This window comes from Saccopteryx bilineata, chromosome 9, assembly GCF_036850765.1.
Source record: "Saccopteryx bilineata isolate mSacBil1 chromosome 9, mSacBil1_pri_phased_curated, whole genome shotgun sequence".
Lineage (NCBI taxonomy): Eukaryota > Metazoa > Chordata > Mammalia > Chiroptera > Emballonuridae > Saccopteryx > Saccopteryx bilineata.
In genome coordinates this window covers 56,613,662-56,636,733 of record NC_089498.1, presented here as the reverse complement: position 1 = coordinate 56,636,733, position 23,072 = coordinate 56,613,662, and the positions used below count along the sequence as shown (strand labels likewise).

Sequence of the window (23,072 nt, the reverse complement as noted above, 5' to 3'; positions counted from 1 at the left end):
CAGTGCACTTTGGAATGATGATCTAACTAAATGAGCTATCTGGCCAAGGCGAGTTTTATTTTTGTATTATTATTTATTAATTATTGTAGTATATTCCATACGAACAACTGTAAACTTACCTAACTCTCTTTAGTAAGATATTTTAAAGTTATGAAAGTCAAAAGACTAAAATGAGTTTGGAACCTGGTATTTTTTCTGGAGACAGAAGCAGAGAATTTCTTTCCTTGCATGTCTAACTTTTAGAGGCATCCTGCATTGATTATGTTGTTAGACCTTTCTCCGTCCATCAAAGCCAGCATGCTAGGACTCTCTTCTCTCTGATCTCCTGCCTTTCTCTCATAAGGACCATTGTGGTTATATCTGTGCACCAGATACAATAACACAGGATAATCTCCTAATACCAAAATCCTTGCCTTAATCTTACCTACAGAGTTCCTTCTATTATGTAAGGTGCTATAAAAAAAAGTTTTGAGATTAAAATATTGAAGCCCTGGCCAGTTGGCTCAGCGGTAGAGCATCACCCCAGTATGTGGAACTACGGGTTCAATTCCGGGTCAGGGCACACAGGAGAAGCGCCCATCTGCTTCTCCACCCATCCCCCTCTCCTTCTTCTCTATCTCTCTCTTCCCCTCAGGCAGCCAAGGCTCCATTGGAGCAAAGTAGGTCCAGGCGCTGGAGATGGCTCCTTGGCCTCCACCTCAGCCACTAGAATGACTTGGGCTGCAATGGAGCAATGCCCCAGATGGGCACAGCTTCAGGTAGGCATGCCGGGTAGATCCCAGTCGGGCACAAGCAGGAGTCTGTCTGACTGCCTCCCTGCTTCTCACTTGGGACAAATCTGTGCCCCCCAAAATTGACAGTTTGGAGGCCATTATTCAGTGCACAACATAACCTCATTTTTGACATTTGCTGTCTTTACTTGTCATTATAAGTAACACTGTATTTGACAACTGGATCCATATACTCTTGTTGTTCAGATAACTTTAAAAAATGTTTCTTTTGCTTTCAGAATAAATGTTAAAAACTGACACTATTCAGTTAAAATTATGAAAAATTATGATTCTTAAATTAATGTTTCCAAATTATATTTTAACTTCACCAATTTATATTCCTCCCAGCAGTGTGTGAGAGTGAGTTTCAAAAATAACACGTGCAGAGTAAGTTGATTAAAAGTTCATGTTAATTCTTAAATAGGTTAAGATATGTTTTGTTGGTGAATTCATTACTCTCTACAGCCATTTCCCCCCTCCTTTTCCATAGTCTGTGGTCACTCTGACATGTACTATCCAGAACTAATTGTGATTCACGGCATATTTTATTTTTTATTCCTGTATACCAGTGATTTTCAATGGATGTGCGGCAAGAATTTAAAAACTAACCATCCACTACCTGACTATTTAGTCAGGGACTCTGACCTCTTTTCCCTTAAATTGTCAAATAAAAAAATAATAATAAATGACAACAGCCAACATGACAGTAACTGTCTAGTGGGAATGAATAAAAATTATACCTATTTTTTTATCAGATTGGCAAAAAATATATTTTTGATGTGCCACAGAATTTTAGTAATTAGTCTATGTGTGCCATGAGAAGATAAAGGTTGAAAATTTTGCTCTATACGATTACAGGGCTGTCTCTACTGCCTGAATTTCTCTCTTACTCTGATGTGCCTAACAAACCACTACTTATCCTGCAGATCTGTGTGCTGATAAATACCAAAATTGGTACTATTTAGAAGGCATCTTTTAATTTACAAAAATCATTTGCATCCTAATACCACATACTTTATTCTAAATACTAAAATTCATACATCTGCTCATTTTTAGATGATGATCTAGATCAATTAACATTTGAATTTAGGAGAAAAATTTCAAGGGAATGTAATAAATATCATATATTACTTTAAGCCTTGTCTTTACTCCATGGTAATAAAACCCTTTTCATTAATTAATGAAATAGTTATTTTTACTGATTAAATTTTTATTTTGAAATAGTTATATATCCACAGCAAGGTGTAACAGTAGTACAGAGATGTCTTGCATACCCTTTATTTTTATTTTTATTTGGTAATATTGTACATAAATGTAGTATATTATCAAAATCAAGAAATTGACATTGGTACCCTGTTGGAAAAGCTGGATTGTATGCACTGTGGTTTCTGGGTTTGTACGTACATTTACAAAACCAGAGTTGTATGCACACTTCTAAATTTGTTTATTTTCAGTGAGATTCCTATAGTTCAAAAAAAAAGTCGTTTTTGCTACTCATAGAAACACTTTCTTTTAAATTTATTTTTATTTTTTTACAATAGTACCTGAAAACTTTTTTTTTTTTTTGTATTTTTCTGAAGCTGGAAACGGGGAGAGACAGTCAGACAGACTCCCGCATGCGCCCGACCAGGATCCACCCGGCACGCCCACCAGGGGCGACGCTCTGCCCGCCAGGGGGCGATGCTCTGCCCCTCCAGGGCGTCGCTCTGCCCCGACCAGAGCCACTCTAGCACCTGGGGCAGAGGCCAAGGAGCCATCCCCAGCGCCTGGGCCATCTTTGCTCCAATGGAGCCTTGGCTGCGGAAGGGGAAGGGGAAGAGAGAGATAGAGAGGAAGGAGGGGGTGGGTGGAGAAGCAAACGGGCACTTCTCCTATGTGCCCTGGCCGGGAATCGAACCGGGGTCCCCCGCACGCCAAGCCGACGCTCTACCGCTGAGCCAATCGGCCAGGGCCCCTGAAAACTTTTTAAAAAAACAACATTATAAAAGGAAGTTTTGGATGATACATGTTGGTACATAATTATGTTAACTAGTGTCAGTTAATAAATTTAATAAAAAATTTATATATATATATAATATCAACTGCACTATAGGTACTGTAGTTTATGATCTGATTTGGTTTCTCACTATCCATTCCTCTTTACCACAAAGCTTAACAGAACAACTTGAAGTTCAAATATCTGTCACTATTTTCTGTGATATTCATTCCTTGCTTCTTTGATGTTAACCTCAAATCCAGACACACACACACACGCAATCACACACACATCTTTTTCTACAGTAAAATTGTTAGAAACAAACATGTTTATTATTCTATATAAGAGGCAATGATTCCAAATTTATTAATCACTACTTTTAGATTGGATGTGATTTTTTGTGACAAATCAGTTATTTGTAGTTGACTATTGTATGCTTAATGATACTCTGAAGTTTAGAACTTAAATAACAGTAACAAAATAAGGTTTACCTAGAAATAATATACAGTATAAATAAAAAATAAGATAGATAATACTCTTGTATCATATAAGTAAGCAAGTAGATTTTTAAGATTTAATAATGAACAACTTTCTACAAAATATAGGCAGACACACTCAATTTAGGATTATCCTAAATTCATATAAAATAATTTAGAAATTAGTACATATTAATGACAGAGATTAGGGAGTAGATTCATTAATGGTTCTTCTTTTTAATTCTCAGCTTGAGAGAGATTTCTGGGAGAACCAGAGATACGTATTAAAATGCCTGCTATGTGTTTAATAATATTCTAAAATATCTTCAGACAAGAATCATAAAACAAAATTTGTCTGCAAGGTGTATTGAGTTTATTCTGAGATAAAAATAAAGCCCCATGAAACAAATAGTGAAAAACATAATTTTGTATGAAGTAATAAAAAATTGTGTTATAACCAACAAAGAACAATCCCCTGCTTCAATCCCCACACTCACTTACTTGGTCTACTGTCATGAGACAAGACAAATGACAAAGCAGACCATTTAGTCAGTAGAATCTTAAGAGAATTTATTATCTACAAATAATCCCCAATTTTTGGATTTATGTAACATTTCCAACCAAATATCACTTAATAAGGGAAGGGACTTTTTATATATGTCATAAACTCCTAATTTACATAAAGCTGTTGAATCCTATTGCATTTCTCCACACTCTTAGCAGCAAATACTCGCCACCTCAGTCTAATTTAGCTTTTAACTATGGAGGATAGAGGTTGTATAAGGGGGAGGGCATGTCATTTTCTAGAACTAAATAACATATATAGGTCATAGGAATCTCACTGTTCAATGTAATTTACCTTTTTATTTATTATAGATTCAATTAGTGAAGACAGCCTTGTTAATAATCATTCTCAATTTTTCATGTGCTGTAACTTTGCTTTGCACAACTTGTCACTTAATAAATATTTTAAAGAATGAAAGAAATAAACCTACTTCATTTCTAGGTGAGTACTCTTCAAAATGATACTGTAATTATTTTCTAATTTTAGAATTTTTGGAAGCTTACAAATCATATCATTTACACATTTGATTGTGTTAATTAAAAGTTTAATAACTTATCAAGAGAAACATAATTAGATAAGTGAAAATTTTACAATTTAGTCTTGAAGAGGCTTTTTACTCTTTTTTTGAGAATAAATCTTGATTTCCTAAGGGAATATTTCTAAACCCCACTCACATTAGTTTCTTCTGGTTTAATATATTATAAATGTTCAGTCTGTGTAAGCTTTTAGCAGCCTAACATGTGGTACATACTTAGCTTTTTATAAGCTAAAAATCTTATGTCATTTTCACATGGAATAATGCTATATTTCTGTATAACATGTATTATGCTTTGCTTTAAAACCATACTCAAAGTTATTAAGGCATTCTCTGTCTCATACTGACATTTTGTTTGATTTGAGGCCTTTGTATTGTACACAATAAAGTGAACATGTTGAATATCCTTTTATCTGTAGAAGTCAGAATACTAAATATTGATGGTGAACCCTGACTCCACCAACCTACTATTATGGATAAAATAGCTTTACATAATCTAAGTAATTGCTCGTGATTTAAAGTGTTCATGTGTCAAGGTACGACTGTACTTTAGAACATTTTTTTCAACTAACAAGTATAAGGTTGACTGATTGCTCCTAATTTTGTTAAACAAAGTGGAGAAGAGAAAGCATGAGCTCCAGGATTCTAATTCCCAGCTCAAGAATCACATAAATAACCTAAAAACTTCCCTTCTACCCAGTGGTGGGATTCAAATAATCTAACAACCAGTACTCTGCCCTAATGACCAGTTTAAGTATAAAAATAAAATACACCAAAAAGTAGTTTATCATTTCATGAATTTAACATTTAAATATGAACAATAAAAGAGGTACACAAAACTAGACTATAAGAAAGAGTTTTAAAATATTAATGAAAAGACTGACCAGGTGGTGGCACAATGGATAGAGCAATGGACTGGGACACAGAGGACCCAGTTTTGAAACCCCGAGGTCACCAACTTGAGCTTGGGCTCATCAGGCTTGAGTGTGGGCTCATCAGCTTGAGTGCAGGGTCTCTGCCTTGAGTGTGGGATCATAGACATGACCCCATGGTCTCTGGCTTGAAGCCCAAGGTTGCTGGCTTGAGCACAAAGTCGCTGGCTTGAGCAAGGGGCCACTCACTCTGCTGTAGCTCCACCCCAGTCAAGGCACATGTGAGAAAGCAATCAAGGAGGTGCCTCAATGAGGAATTGATGCTTCTCATCTCTCTCCCTTCCTGTCTGTTTGTCCCTGTATGCCTGTCTCTCTCTTGTTAAAAAATAACTTCCTATAGTACAGTGAATTTAAACTGCTTTGCCTAAAGAAACTATAATAAACTCCACTCAGGCCACTGCCTTACAAAGCAGTACTGATTGTGCAAGCTATGAAAACCAAATTTGATTCAACATTTGTCAAGGCACATATGGGAGTTGATACTTAAACTTATTTCTTTACATTCTTTCTTTCTTTTGTGTGTGTGTGTGTATATATATATATATATATATATATATATATATATATATATATTTGTTATTTATAAAGTACATTTTCTTATTTAAAAGCATATAAAACAAAAAAATTCGTGTGGGTTTTGGGGGCTGGAACGGATTAATTGCATTCCCATTAATTTAAATGGGGAATTTGATTTGACACACGAGCAAAATGAGTCATGAGCTTGGCCATGAAATGAATTAAACTCATGTGCAAGGTACCACTGTATAAGATACAAGATCACCTAGGTCCTTGTTTCTTATTAAGTGTTTGAATGGTATTAGTATTCAATGGTAATATTTTGTGTGTATCTCTATTGCCAGACCATATAATGGACTTATCAATGATCTCTTAATTTGGAAATACAGTCATTAGTGTGTTAAATTTAATCAGGTTACTGAGCTAATTCCAGAACACCCAGAATTAATTTAGAAATTCATTGTTAAGTGTTTATTTCTCTACAACCACTCTCTCACTACAAAATCTACATTAATCAGGTTTCCCCAGAGAAACAAAACTGAGACATTCTGTCATAAAAAAGAAATTTATTATTTAAAATATTGGTTTATAATTATGATCTCTGATTGGTCCAATGTCCAAAGTCTGCAGGGTTGGCTAGTGGGATGGAGACTCAAGACAGCTGATGTTCCAGTTTGAGTCTGAAAGCCATTTATTATAGAAAGAATAAGCATATGTTGCAAATGAGGTCTAAAGGCAGTATGCTAGAAAAATCTTTCTTGCTCAGGGGTAGCTTGACTTTTTGATACTTTTAGATTTTCAACTGATTAGATGAGGCCCACATTATGGAAGACCATCAGCTTTACTTAAAGAGTATCAATTAAAATGTTAATCTCATCCAAAAATACCTTCATAGAAACACTCAGAATAATGTTCCACCAAATATGTGGGCACCTCATGGCCCAGATAAGTTGACACAAAAATCAAACTCACAAATACCTATAGCAGACAAGAATAACAAATAATGAATTTTCTCGGATTGAAACTTATACTGGGGGCCTACTTTAGGCTAACTCACATGACTAACCTGGCATAAAACTAAGAATAAACTGAATCATAAGATATGACTTTGCAAAGAAAAGTAAAACTTTCATTGATATATAAGCAGGAGCTTTCACTATTGCTTCTCTAAGGATAGATATAGATTAAATCTAACAAGAAAGATTTAGGTACTAAAATTTAGCTTTCATAATGTAAGCCCTTAAGTTGAAAGACATCTCTTGAAAATTTGAAGATAAAAGAACAAAACTAAAGCTCAGATAAAATACATTATACATGTTACTAAGAGCTACCAAAGAAATTTATCTATAGATGTGTACACTTTAATGAGCTTAGAATTTTATTGCTTGAAAACACCCTTGTATATGAGGAAGTAGAACAAAATTCAATATATTGATATATCTGTAGTAATCTATTATAATTTTCTCAAGGGTCAGAATCTTTAATAGTTCACCCCAAGCCTTCTGAACATGACACTCATTATATTAATAAAAATAATCCGATCAATATTGACAAATTAACTTTAAAAATGTGGCTGAATTTGCCACTTAACTCTGAAATATTTCTATTTTAGTTAGATTATCTAAGAGATAAGTTATTATTATTCACTTTAATTTCTATTAGAGATGATTTCTCTTTCTAGAAGTCAAATGTTAATTTTGCAAAACAAAATTCTTAGAAATCACAGATTAACACTTCATTTTACAAATAAAGAGTACTGAGTTTCAGAAGGTGTAATATTTTGCCTAGATAAAAACTCCCATGATCAAAATCGATTCCCAAGATGAGTGCATTTGAAACTAACCTACAATGTTTCTTTTTTCTTTAATTTTATTAGAAAACTAAACTTAACAGATGACATTGATAAATAAGAGTATATCGTTTTAGATAAACATTTCGATAGTGTTTGAACAGTTGATTATGTTGTATACCCATCACTCAAAGCCAGATCATTTTCCATCACCTTAATTTGTCCCTTTTTATACCCTTTCCTCCTTTCCCTCAATATCTCCCACTCCCACATTCTACTCTCCCTGATAACCACTTCCCTTTTATCTACGTCCATGAGTCTCAGTTTTATATTTGGCCCATATTCATCCTGGTTTTGAGTTCCAGAAGTTCTCTATAAATTTTGGTTATTAACCTTTTATCAGACGTATTGATGAATATGTAAGCTCATTGTGTGTGTGTTTTTTTTTTGTAATTATGTCTTTTGCTGTACAAAAGCTTTTTAGTTTGATATAGTCCCATTTGTTTATTTTGTCCTATATAGCACTTGCCCGTGGAGATATATTGGCAAAAACAATGTTACAAGAGATATTGAAGAGTTTACTGCCTATGTTTTTTTCCAAGATGTTTATGGTTTTGTATCTTACATTTAAGTCTTTTATCCATTTTGAGTTTATTTTTGTGAATGGTGTGAATTGGTTATCTAGTTTCATTTTTTTGCATGTACTTGTCCAATTTTCCCAACACTATTTATTAAAGAGACTGTTTTTACTCCACTGTGTGTTCTTACCTCCTTTTTCACATACCAGTTGACCATAAATGCATGGCTTTATTCTTGGGTTCTCTGTTCTGTTACATTGATCTGTATGCCTGTTCTTATGCCAGTACCATGCTATTTTGATGGTTTATAGTTTAACTTATAGTTTAACTTGGTATCAGGAAGTATGATACCTCCCACTTTATTCTTCATTTTCAAGATTGGTGAAGCTATTCATGTTCTTTTTTGTTTCCATATAAATTTTTGAAATGTTTGTTCTATATTTTTGAAGTATGCCATTGCTATTTTGATAAGAATTGCATTGAATTTATAGATTGCTTTGGGTAATATACATTTTAATGATATTTATTCTTTCTATCCATAAACATGATATATGTTTCCATGTGTTTATATCTTCCTCGATTTCTTTTATCAATGTTTTATAATTTTCTGAGTACAGGTCTTTTACCTCCTTCGTTAAATTTATTCCTATATACTTTTTTTGTTGTTATTGTTGCAATAGTGAAGGGGATGGCTTCCTTAATTTCTCTTTCAGACTGTTTATTGTTGGTTTATAAAAATGCCATTGGTTTCTGGATATTGATTTTATATCCTGCCACCTTGCCAAATTCTTTTATCAGGTCTAGTAGTATTTTGACTGAGATTTTAGGGTTTTTTATGTACAGTATCATGTCATCAGCAAATGATAGTTTTACTCCTTCTTCTTGTCTGATTGCTGTGGCTAGGACTTCCAGAATTATTTTGGGAAAGATTGGTGAAAAAGAGCAACCCTGCCTTGTTCCTGATCTTAAGGGGATTGCTTTTAATTTTTGCCCATTGAGTATGATGTTGGCTTTATTATATTGAGGTATGTTCCCTGTATTCCCACTTTGGTGAGGTTTTTTGTTTGTTTGTGTTTTTGCATTTTTCCGAAGCTGGAAACAGGAAGGCAGTCAGACCGGGATCCACCCAGCATGCCCACCATGCTCCCGACCGGGATCCACCCGGCATGCCCACCAGGGGGTGATGCTCTGCCCCTCTGGGGCATCACTCTGTAGCATCCAGAGCCATTCTAGCGCCTGAGGCAGAGGCCACAAAGCCATCCTCAGTGCCTGGGCCATCTCTGCTCCAATGGAGCCTTGGCTGCAGGAGGGGAAGAGAGAGACAGAGAGGAAGGAGAGGGAGAGGGATGGAGAAGCAGATGGGCGCTTTTCCTGTGTGCCCTGGCCAGGAATTGAACCCGAGACTCCTACACGCCAGGCTGACACTCTACCACTGAGCCAACCGGCCAGGGCTGGTGAGAGTTTTGATCACAAGTGGGTGCTAGATATTATCAAATATTTTTCTGCAACTATTGATATAATCATGTGGTTTTTTTGTTTTTTTGTTTGTTTGTTTGTTTGTATTTCCCGAAGTTGGAAACAGGGAGGCAGTCAGACAGACTCCTGCATGCGCCCGACCAGGATCCACCCGGCATGCCCACCAGGGGGTGATGCTCTGTCCATCTTGGGGCATTGCTCTGCCGCAATCAGAGCCATTCTAGTGCCTGAGGCAGAGGCCACAGAGCCATCCTCAGCGCCCAGGCAAACTTTGCTCCAATGGAGCCTTGGCTTCGGGAGGGGAAGAAAGAGACAGAGAGGAAGGAGAGGGGGAGGGGTGGAGAAGCAGATGGGCGCTACTCCTGTGTGCCCTGGCCGGGAATCGAACCTGGGACTTCTGCATGCCAGGCTGACACTCTACCACTGAGCCAACCGGCCAGGGCCAATCATGCGATTTTTATCCTTCCTTTTGTTTATGTGATGAATCACATTTACTGATATGCCAATATTGTACCAGCCTTGTCTTCCCAGAATAAATCCCACTTGATCATGAAGTATGATATTTTCATGTATTGCTGGACCCAGTTTGCTAATATTTTGTTGAGAATTTTAGCATCTAAATTCATCAGGGGTATTGGCCTATAGTTTTCTTTCTTTTTAGTGTCTTTACCTGGTTTTGGAATAAGGATAATGCTTGCCTCATAAAAGTAGCTTGGAAGTCTTCCCTTCTCTTGAATTTTTTTTAAATAGCTTGAGAAGGATATATATAATTTCTTCATTGAATGTTTGGTAACTTTGCCTTTGAAGCCATCCGGTCCAGGACTTTTGTTTGCTGGAAGTTTTTTTATAACTATTTCAACTTCATTTGTTGTAATTGCTCAGTTTAGGTTTTCTGATTCTTCCAGATTGAGTTTTAGAAGATTGTATGTTTCTAGGAACTTATCCATTTTATATAGTTGTCCAATTTTTTAGCATATACATTTCCATAGTATTTTCTTACAATCTTTTGTATTTCTGCAGTGTCAGTTGTTACTTCTCCACTTTCATTTCTAATTTTATTTATTTCAGTTCTCTCTCATTTTTTCTTGATGAGTCTCATTAAAGGTTTGTGAATCTAGTTTACCTTTTCAAAGAACCAACTCTTAGTTTCATTAATCTTCTGTGTTATTTTTTTAGCCTCTATGTCAATTTTTTCCATTCTGATCTTTATTATTTTCTTTCTTCTACTTCCTCTGGGCTTTATTTGTTGTTTTCTTTCTAGTTCTTTTAGATGCAGGGTTATGGTTTTTTTTTTTTTAAGGCTTTTTCTTATTAACATATGCCATAATGCTATGAACTTCCCTCTCAGGACTCCTTTTGCTGTGTCCATAAATTTTGAGTTGTTTTATGTTCATTTTTATTTGTTTTAAGGAAATTTTTTATTTCTTTCTTGATCTCTTTGTTAACCTGTTTGTTATTTAATGACATGCTATTTAGCCTCCAAGTATTTGAATGTTTTTCAGGGTTTTTTTTATTGTAGTTGATTTCTAGTTTCATGACATTGTGATTAGAGAAGATGCTTGATATGATTTCAATATTCTTAAATTTACTGAGACTTGTTTTGTGTCCTAATGTGGTGTCTATCCTAGAGAATATACCATGAGCACTTGAAAAGAATGTATATTCTTTTGCTTTGGAATGAAAGGTTCTGAAGATGTCAATTAAATTCAGTTGATCTAGTGTGTCATTTAAGGCCACTGTTTCTTTGTTAACTTTCTGTCTGTAGGATCTATCCATTGATGTTAGTGGGTATTAAAGACCCCTAATATAGTATTTCTGTTGATTTCACCTTTTATGTCCATCAAAATCTGCTTTATTTATTTAGGTGCTTCTATATTAGGTGCATAAAAATTTACAATGTTTATATTCTCCTGTTGGATTGCTCCTTTTATCATTATGTAGTGACCTTCTTTATCCCTTACTATATGCCCTTTGTTTTAAAGACTGTTTTGTAAGATATAAGTATTGTTACCCCAGCTTTTTTTTTAATCTCCATTTTATGAAACATTTTTTCCATTCTTTCACTTTCAGTCCATCTGTATCTTTTTTTCTAAGGTGGGTCTCTTGTAGAAAGCAGAGGTATGGGTCCTGTTTTCTTATCCATGCAACTACCTTATGTCTTTTTATTAGAGCATTTAATCCATTTACATTTAAGGTTATTATTGACATGTCCTTATTTATTGCCATTTTATTCTTTAAATCTACATTCCTCTTTTTCTCAATTTCTTTTTTTTCCTTTTCTCTTTTTTTACAACAAGCCCCTTAACATTTTTTGCAGAACTGGTGTGGTTGTAATGAGTTCCTTGAGTCTTTTTCTGTCTGGAAAAGTATTTATTTCTCCTTCAATTTTAATTGATAGACTTGCTGGATAAAGTAGTCTTGGTTGTAGGCTCTTGTTTTGCATAACATTATATATTTCTTGCCAATGTCTTCTGGTCTCAATTGTTTCTGTTGAGATGTTGGATGTCATCCTTATAGGGGCTTCTCTGTAGGTAATTGCTTTTCTCTTGCAGCTTTTAGTATTTTTTCTTTGTCTATTAATATTTGCATTTTAATTATGTGTCTTGGTGTAAGCCACCTTGGCTTACTCTTTAATGAAACTCTCTGTGCTTATTGTACTTGAGTGAATTTTTTCTTCATCAATTTAGGAAATTTTTCAGCTATAATTTCTTTTTTCTTCTTCTTTTTTTTTTTGTATTTTTCTGAAGTTGGAAACGGGGAGGCAGTCAGACAGACTCCCGCATACGCCTGACCTGGATCCGCCCAGCACACCCACCAGGGGGCATTGCTCTGTTGCAACCAGAGCCATTCTAGCACCTGAGGCAGAGGCCACAGAGCCATCCTCAACACCCAGGCCAACTTTGCTCCCATGGAGCCTTGGCTGCAGGAGGAAAGGAGAAGAGAGAGAGAGTGAGAGAGAGATAGAGATGTGAGAGGGAGTCTGAAGAGGCAGATGGGCACTTCTTCTGTGTGCTCTGATGGGGAATTGAACCTATGACATCCACACACCAGGCCAATGCTCTACCACTGAGCCAACCAGTCAGGGCCTTATACCCTGTAAGTTTTGAAACCACCCAGATGCCACTGTGCCAGGGCATCTACTAAATTGAGCAGCCAGGGTGCCATTAAGCTATACATTATTATAAATATTAAATATGTAATGTTATTATTCTCTTCTTTCCAGTATTTGGTGTTTCCGCAGGATTTATGAATGAAAATGTATGACTTCTTAATAGATTCAGGAACTTTACATCCAAGTTTTTTAATGTCTAAAGGAAATGTCTGAGGAAAACAGCATTTCTTTTATAATACAGAGGCATATAAGATATGTATTGATACAGGTATCTCATTACTTACTTGATAATTAACTTTTTTGGTTTATTTTTCATATTTTATTATTCTGACTTTGGGAAAATATGTACACACACAAGCCAATTCACAGCATAGAAAAATAAAGAAAAATACTGAGATAACTGTATTTAGAGAGAGAAAAAAATACTGGTAACCACATTTATTAGAAAAGAAAACTATAGATAATACTAAATTAAGTATATCAGTTCATAATTTTTGATAAAATAATAACCAATATATTCATGGGAAAGAAGACAAATGGAGAAGGGAGGTTTCATTATGTCTTAAAGCAGTGTATATTAAGCCATGTTATTTGAAAAGGGTATAGTATTAGACCTTGGATAGAACTTTCAGAAATATAATTAAATGCTTAAATTAGTTTAGTATTGACCAGTTGTAAACACTTGTTAAAATATGGAAAAAATCATAGATATGTCAATAAACAATGTTGTAACAACTAAATGGCTACCTGTAAAGTAAAATAAAGTTGTAATCAAACAGAAATCTTTATTCAGAATAAATTTACAAATAATTATAATGTTCAAATTAAAATATAAAAACAGAAGTAATTATGCAATTAAAGAGGAATATATATATACACAGAAACATGTTCTCTAATTTTCATCCTGCCTGATAGCTGTTGCTCTTTTTAAGATTAATTATTATACTGATGTCAAATATAGCTAAATTTGTTCTTAAATCCCCATTTAATTTTTAAGTAAAAGTTTGGAGCATCAGAATTATGTGTGTGTATTTGTGAGTGCATGTATAACACAATCTTGATTTTGCATTTCAACTTTGAGGGTGACTTGTCTATCACTGATAAATATATGTTTAGTTTTCAAATGTCTAAGACAAAGGTCAAATATTATGATTTTCACAAACTAATGAGACTGAAAACATTTGATGGCATGACTTTAGTGTTTATGAATTAATCCTAAATATATATTGTTACAAAAATAATATAATAAGAGATAAAAATAAATATTCAGTTGACTTTATTGTTAGCCCCATCTATTCCAAAGCTTTATCAATGCCTATAATCAAGGATCTTATATTCTAACACCGGGGATAAGTAAGTGTGAGCATGCATATGCGCGTGCACACACACACAAGCATGCACACAGAAATATATGGGTTGGGGAATAAGTTCGTAGCGTTTTTATATTTTCTTTTATTTTATAACGATTTGTTTGCTGTTTGGCAAAGGGTAAGTATTCATTCGATAAAACTCTTTCTGCTCTACAAAACTATGTTAATTGTATTTTTGAGTTATTTAATTTTTTATTAGTTTTGAGGCTTAGAAATGGTAAATACCCAGGAGGCAAAAATCAACATTTTCGACACCTGCTCTTCTTTGCTTTTCATCGAGGTCAAAAAGCTGCCGAAGCAGCCCGGGACATTTGCAACGTGTATGGAGAAGGTGTCATAGGCAAGTCTACAGCACGGAAATGGTTTGCAAAGTTCAAAAATGGCGACTTTGACGTCGATGACATGTGCTGCAGCGGAAGGCCTTCTGAATTCGATGAAGAACTGGGAAATGCTCGAAAAGAATGCCACGGTCAACAAGGAGCTCTACATTGCCCAGCTACACCGCGTGAATGAGGCTATTCGACTGAAAAGACCTGATCGACATGGTCAAACCATACTCCTTCACCACAACGCCAGGCCCCATGTTGCACAAGTCATCAAAGCCGCACTCCAAGAGCTCGAATGGGAGGTCCTTCAGCATCCGCCGTATTCTCCGGACCTTGCACCGACCGATTACCATCTTTTCCACTCCCTATCAAACCATATGAAGGGCGTTACCTTTGATAACAAAGAGGTCCTTAAAAACTGGCTCAACAACTTCTTTGACACCAGAGCAGGCAATTTTTTGGTGGAACGGCATCCACAAATTGGTCGAGAGGTGGGAAGAGGTTGTAAACAGCAACAGCGAATATATAATTGATTAACTTATTGATATAATTATTGTTTTTTGTTTAAATAAAAGTCTTCGGTAAAAACGCTACGAACTTATTCCCCAACCCAATAGTAGCCTGACCTGTGGTGATGCAGTGGATGAAGTGTCCACCTGAAATGCTGAGGTTGCCAGTTCAAAACCCGAGGCTTTCCTGATCAAGGCACATATAGGAGTTGATGCTCTTTGCTTCTCCCCTTTCTCTCTCTCTCTCCCCACTCGTTGAAATGAATAAATACAATCTTAAAAAAACAAAACAAAACATAGTACATGGCATTGGCCATAGCAAAGACTGAGAGAATGAAAGACTGGGAGAATGGTGTGTCCTAAAGCAGGCAATAAGGGAGGAAATTGTCTCTATAGCTCTTAAAGGTAATAATAAAACTAAATAAAATTCAGTTTGCTTTTGTAATCATGTACAATGCATTGCTGAACAATGTCAGTAATATAATATTGTCTTAGAAAAGTAATCTTTTGCTGGTCTAAATTTTAGAAAACATGGTTATAGAGGAGTTTTATTAATGTGGATGTATATATAAATATATACATATATACACTCATATATGTTTCAAATTAGATTGTTTTATTAGTTATACTTTAATAAACATTATAATGTTTGTGGAAAATAATTAAAATAACTGAATGTTAATTAAAAAGACTCAAGGTGTGGAACATCATTTGATAAGAATACACTCCTGTGCCAGTCTTCATTTCTAGAGTCAAATTCTGATAGCACAGTGATTGCAAAGATGAAGAAATTAAAAAAATAAAATTTGAATTATTTTAATCCAGTCATTCAAGGTGACAGGTTGGATGTTTTATTCATGTTAAAATTTTTTTTTTTAATTTTAGAAGTCCACTTTCTTTAATGTACCAAACATATGAGTAAAAACAAAAGCAAATGAAACCTTATCACATTTGTTTACACCATTACCTAGTTCTTCATATTGACTTTACTATTCAAACAATAGGAAGCAGGTGACAATTTGGGGGTTGGGAAAAAGATTTTAAAAACCAAAAAAACCTGTCTACCATGTTTATTCCACACTGTGCAGAGCTGTGCTCACAGAGTTGGCTTCTTTACTTCTCCACGGTGCAGGAATTCAGTTGTATATAAAATTGAACCTACTCAAGAGCTGAGGGAGACTAGAAATGATGGGTCCTGTTGAGCAGATAAAATATATTATGCTTACTTTGTTAAAGATGATGCTGCCCACATGGAAGCCCATCGCCTAGATAATATTAATGTGTGTTGGGGGTGGGCTGTGGGAAGACAGGATCCTTGTAGCCTGGGGCTTGGTTTTAGGACTAAGCCTTTCCCACCCTTTTTGATGTGGGGTAGTGCAATCCCATTATGCCTCAGATAAGTGACTTTGTATTAGAGACTTTCCTATTTGTATATTGGATTAAAGGTTTGGATTTCTACACTATAAAGAGGGGCAGACCGGGAGCTTGCTCTCTTGGTTCCTGAGATTAGCATTAGAAGAAAGAGCAGAGAGGAGAGCAGAGAGAGGCCACATGAAGGAGGCCAGGAGAAGCAGCCAAGATGGCGGAGTGCTGAGTGAGAAGCCAGTTTGTGTAGAGTTTGTGCAGAGAGAAGGATATGGGGAACAAAGGAGAATGAAGCTAATGAGCTAGAAACCTTTGATTCTAGGAAACTCAGATAAGTCAGTAGCTTTGTGAGCGCTGAATGAGTGGGTTTTGGAGCCCAGTGTGTGTTTTTACTTGCCCACCGGGTGCAAGTTATGATTAAAGATAATGGCTCACCAGTTCATGGCTCTGTTGTTTCATTACCATCTATTTGAATCCAATGAGAACCTGCATGGGCCAGGCTGCTGTGACGGTGACCGTGGATACTGGCTTTACAGGTTCTTATTCAGATGCATTGTCATACAATTCAAACAATGGTTTGGCTACTAGTTTGTAATTTTTAGGGACTGCAAACAAGGCTTTCTCTTGAAGTTGAACTAGAAACAACTTCTTCTCTTTTTTTTGTATTTTTCTGAAGTTGAAAACGGGGAGGCAGTCAGACAGACTCCCGCATGCGCCTGGCCGGAATCCACCTGGCATGTCCACCAGGGAGAGATACTCTGCCCATCTGGGGTGTTGCTCTGTTGCAACCAGAGCCATTCTAGTGCCTGAGGCAGAGGCCATAGAGCCATCCTCAGAGCCCAGGCCAACTTTGCTCCAATGGAGCATTGGCTGTGGGAGGGGAAGAGAGAGACAGAGAGGAAGGAGAGAGGGAGGGGTGGAGAAGCAGATGGGCGCTTCTCCTGTGTGCCCTGGCTGAAAATTGAACCCGGGACTCCTGCACGCCAGGCCAACACTCTACCACTAAGCCAACCAGCCAGGGCCCCAGAAACAACTTCTTATGTTTCTTCGGCTTTGTAATATGTGCTGGAATATATGGATACTGAGGGGGTTCAAAATTTGGTCTCCACCAGTTACCAATGCAGTCATCAATGACCCAGTCTGGTAGGACTCCATCTTGACGGCTTAGTATCTCTGTCATTAAGCATTTTAGTCCTTCGATTTCTTCTTCTCCTGGGTTAAGTTTATCACCAGGTAGTTTGAAGAAAGTTGTTCCCAGCTGTAGCAGTAACACGTGGGGTAGCCGGTGCTTGTGTACTATCAGGACCCCTTCTTCAGTCCTCCGCATTCCAATTTTATCAAATCCCTCCCTCATTAGGTTGAAATTTGGCTGCAACAGAGCTGTCCTTCTCATAAAGGGGCTCATTTTGTACCAAAAGTATAATTGGTAAAAGGGTACAGGTTGATGGTGCGCTCCAAGGTGAGGGGCTTGGTCTGCTGTATGTACTTGTTGCAGAACTGGTTTACCCCCTGGGACCAGCCAGTTTGGGAGCGATTGGGCAGCACCACTGACATACTGGCGAGCACTGGCAGCGAACGAAAAGGGGGAGAGGCAGGGAGACTTTCCCAGTGCGAGCAGCAGTTGTCTGCGTCCCATGTTTAAAATTTAAAGTAGTTAAGTATAATGTAAACTGTAAGATCTAATATATTAAGTAGAAATTTTAAATTCATACACAAGATGTTTACAGAATCTGAATAGTATATTTAAGATAGCCATGTATTCTGTTAGAGTTCATTGTTTAAAACAAAAGAGAAATCAAGAAATTGCCCTTACTAAAATACTACGGATTATTGAAAATAATCCTGTGCAATGACAGAAAGGGTTTTTAAAATTTTATGCTCCAGGTGTCAAAAAAAAAAAATTGCACCCCTCCCTAGTAGAAAACACAATCATTTGCAATGAGTAATAAGAGCGGGTAGCAAGTATCCCCACACGGGCCATCCACACATGGCATGTTTGGTTCAGCTTTCAGTTGTTTGCTAATCACGTTCTGAGGAATGAAGTGAAGTGCTCGGGAGTATACAGTGACAGCTGAGCACAATGGAAATGCTGCTCTTAGCTTACTTACCTACCTGCTTGAGACTTATTTGCAACTCTCCTGTATTTGTCTGCCTGCAAAATCTTTGGTCTTTAACAAGCATTCTCCAGAGGGCTGCTGAGCATCAAAACTAAGTCAGCGATGAGAGCAGCAGATAGTAAACATCTAACTACACTGTAATACATGCCTTGCTAAAGCAAATGTGAAATAGTGAGACCGAAAGTGTTTAGTGCCAATTGTAAATTTGCCACAATTTACTTCTAGGGCGTAATATCAGTTTCAATTAAATTTAAATAGGGAAATTGTATTAACTGTTTTAAATTGCAAGTTTCCAGCCAACGAAGGCAGTGATCACCTAGTACCCAAATGATCTATTAGAATCAACAGCAATTTCAAAATGTGCCTTTTTATTATTTTTTTCTTCTGAAAGTTCCCAGATTTATTAGTTCAGTGATTATCAAATGATAACAGTACGGCTATTTCTTTTGAGAGCAATAGGACCATAATTAGATATTGGTTCAACAGCTGGATGTAACTAAAAAGAGATGACAGCCTGGCCTGTGGTGGCTGTCACCACAAGGTATCACCCTGGAATCAAGTATCACCCTGGAACGCTGAGGTTGCCGTTTCGAAACCCTGGCTTTCCTGGTCAAGGTATATATAAGAGTTGATGCTTTCCGCTCCTCCTCCCCTTCTATTTTTCTTTCTCTCTCCTCCCTAAAATAAATAAATAACATCTTAAAAAAAGATGAAAGAGAGTAATCTCTCTTTCATACATAGTTACATGAGCATATAATTAATATATTGAAACTATATCATTCTCTTTCTTAACACTTCCATTTAGTCTTATGCCTATAAAACCATTGATCTCTTTGTGATGAGGCACTTACAAAGAGACCATCATATTTACTATGAAAGTTTCAGTTTATCTACCATATTTATATGATTGACTAGAATTGAATAAGAATATAACACAAATGCTGCATTAGATTGTTGAGCGAAATATTCACAACCATCTATATTAAAAGGTTTTTAACCAGGAGATTAAAAGTTTTCATGTAATCAACACAATAATAAAAAATAGTAATTATAGGAGAAGTAGTATTCACCAGATTATAATATAGAAAAATTATAACTTATTTCAACCTCATATTTTTAGAAATAAAACTGAATGAATGCATTAAACCAGGATACAGAAAATAGAAACCTATTGGTAAGGGATAGGGTTAAAACAAAAAAAAAATCCAAACTATACACTTTATTATTTTGTTCATCTCAAACTTGCATATAGCTGAAATATCTATATATCCATTTAAATAGAAAATGAGTAGCTGTAAAATACTGTAACATCTAATGACCAAACAACAACAAAAGTCTCTTGACTTCTTTGAAAAGGAAGCTGCACCTTGAGGGTATAGTTCATCTTATGTCTACAGTTTTTTTATTAATCTAGTGGGTCCTATATTGTAGGGACAGAGGCTAACAGAGTTTATGCCACCTTCAAAACACCTTCAAAGATACTCATGTGGTCGCCTCCATTCCATGTAGCTAAAATGGGAAAAGGATACAGAGAAGCATCATGTGGGATATATATTTGGACCAGCCCATTTTAGGTTATATTTACTTGTCTGTATCTTTATCATGTGGACTCATCAAACTACAAAATGGGCTTGGAATGATAGTTTACATATGAGCAATTGCTTCTGAAAATGGCTCATCACAGGGAAGGGCAATAAATTATGTGAAGGCAACTAATCTGTGCCATAATTCCGAGTCTCAGATGCCTCATTCATCACTTTAGGCAGCACCTCCTGAAATGTGCCGTCACTAACTTTCCTTTTTATTTTAGATTGAGCTTGCTATTGTTTCTTTTTGGAATATGCACCTGTTTCCTTTATTGTAGGTATCATTTTTCTTTTAATAAACTTAATCTTTTGGTTACTTTTTCCTATTTTCACCCATAACTACAATATCATGTTTTCTTTTTTCCCTGATGAATCTTCGCCTCTAACAAGAGTCAATAGATATTTGTTAAATGACAAAATTAAGTGTAAATTAGAAGATTGATCTAGAAACTTCCATATGTTCCTTTTTTTAATAAATAATTTTATTTATTTATTTATTCATTTTAGACGGGGGGGGGAAGTGGGGGAGAAGCAGGAAGCATCAACTCCTATATGTGCCTTGACGGGGCAAGCCCAGGGTTTTGAAGTTTTGAACCAGCAACCTCAGTGTTCCAGGTCGATGCTTGATCCACTGAGCCACCACAGGTCAGGCCATATGTTCCTTTTAATGTAGACTAGTGTTTGTTGTTGGTGCTATCTTTTTATTTTGAGATAATTATAACTGCAAGAAGTAATAGGGAGAAATACTGTGTACTTTTTAATCAGGTTCCCCAAATGGTAACATTGTGCATAACTGTATTACATGAGGTATTCATTACAACCAATATTACAATAATGATCTGACATTGATACTGTTGAGAAGTAGAATATTTCTATCAGAAGAATGACTTCCTATTTTGATCTCCTACAGACATTCACTGCTCTCCAATGCTTACCAGTTCCTTAAACATCAATATCCACTAATCTCTTTTCCCTTTCTCTAATTGTGTCATTTCAAGAATGTTCTATAAATGGAATTGCAAGGTGCACAACTTTTATAAATTAGCTTTTCTTTGCTCAGTATAATTCTCTGGATGTTCATACAGGTTCTTGCATGTATCAGTATTTTGTTTCTTTTAATTACAATAATATTTAATTGTTTGGATATGCCATGTTTGTTTAAACTTTCACCTGTTCAAGAGTATCTGAGTTGTTTTCAGGTTTTGAAATGTTACTAATAAAGTTAATATAAACACTTCTGTATACTTTTTTTCCCTCTGAACCTGAATTTTCATTTCCTGTTGAATAAATATTTTAACAGTGCAATTGTTGGGTCATATGATAGTTGCAAGTTTAGTTTTGTAAGAAACTACCTAACTAGTAAGAATGGCTATTCCATTCTACGGTCACACTGGCAACATATGAAAGATCCATCTTCTTTGCATTCTCACCAGCATTTGGTACTATCATTATTTTTTATTTTAGCCATTCTTATAAGTGTGTGGTGATTTCACTTTTTTCTTTCTTTCTTTTTTTTTTTTGTGTGTGTATTTTTCTGAAGCTGGAAACAGGGAGGCAGTCAGACAGACTCCCGCATGCACCCGACCAGGATCCACCCGGCATGCCCACCAGGGGGCGATGCTCTGCCCATCTTGGGGCATCGCTCTGCTGGTGTCGCTCTGCCGCCATCAGAGCCATTCTAGCGCCTGAGGCAGAGGCCACAGAGCCATCCTCAGCACCCGAGAAAACTTTGCTCCAGTGGAGCCTTGGCTGCGGGAGGGGAAGAGAGAGACAGAGAGGAAGGAGAGGGGGAGGGGTGGAGAAGCAGATGGGCGCCTCTCCTGTGTGCCCTAGCAGGGAATCGAACCCAGGACTCCTGCACGCCAGGCCGACGCTCTACCAATGAGCCAACCGGCCAGTGCTCTTTCTTTTTTTGACAGAGACAGAGAGGGACAGAGAGAGGGACAGATCAGGACAACAGACAGACAGGAAAGGAAAGAGATGAGAAGCATCAATTCTTTGTTGCAGCTCCTTAGTTGTTCATTGATTGCTTTTTCATATGTGCCTTGACCAAGGGGCTACAGCAGACTGAGTTACCCCTTGCTCAAGCCAGCAACCTTGAGCTCACGCTCAAGTTGGTGACTTCGGGGTTTCGAACCTGGATCCTCCGCATCCCATTTTGATGCTCTATCCACTGTGCCACTGCCTGGCCAGGCTATCTCTACTCTTTTGATGGGCTTTTCCTGTCTATTCCCATTGTCATTAAGATTACTATCTTCTTTAGTTATCACTCTACAATATACTATATGAGTCAAAAAGAATATTACTTTTCCTTGAATCTTCAGATTTCTAGACAGTTGACTTCTTGTTTACATCTTTTAGAGAGTCTCCACACACACACACACACACACACACACCTTTTAGGGAGTCTCTATATTTATATTTATATATAAATTAATTTTCAGCATTATTTGTTGTATTTAGTGGGAAGAATATGAAATAGTATGTCTACTAGATCTTTCTGGAAGTACTTTATAGCTTTTTTTTTCTTTCTATAATATGATATATCATCTGTATATTGCATTATGTAGTTTTTGAAAGTATTGGCTCTGAAATAAATAAATCATGGGTTCAATTTCTAGTTATATTATGCAGAAAAATCTAGACCATTAAGCAATCTGTTAACAAAATTTTCCTAAGAATATTTACATTTAAAATAGAGATAACTACAGTATCAACTTAATAGAGCTGTTATAAAGATCAAACAAAGACTTCTTAAATGTGCATGGAATATATTCAGTATTCAATAAATTCTAACTACTATAACAGCAATGTATATATCCTATATATTCATATTTTTGTTTAAAACTTTAATTATGAAAAAAAGAAATAATTCAGTATATTGAACAGATTAAATTCTGAATATCTCCTCCTTCCATATTTTGGTTTCCAGAAGCCCCTGCACATAGCCAGCTTTCATTTTCCTTCCTCAACTACTTCTATATTTAGCCAATTTTTCGCTTGACCATACCTTTGGGTGTATTGCAAAACATCTGGAGGCTCCAAGGATAGGTTTTTCGTTTCTGGTTGAAGATT

General features: G+C 36.2%; 1 pseudogene; it reads right to left on the bottom strand.

The window, feature by feature from the left end:
* Positions 1 to 16,065: 16,065 nt before the first annotated feature.
* Positions 16,066 to 17,883, bottom strand: LOC136313334 (cleavage and polyadenylation specificity factor subunit 5-like; annotated as a pseudogene).
* Between the last annotated feature and the right edge of the window lie 5,189 nt (positions 17,884 to 23,072).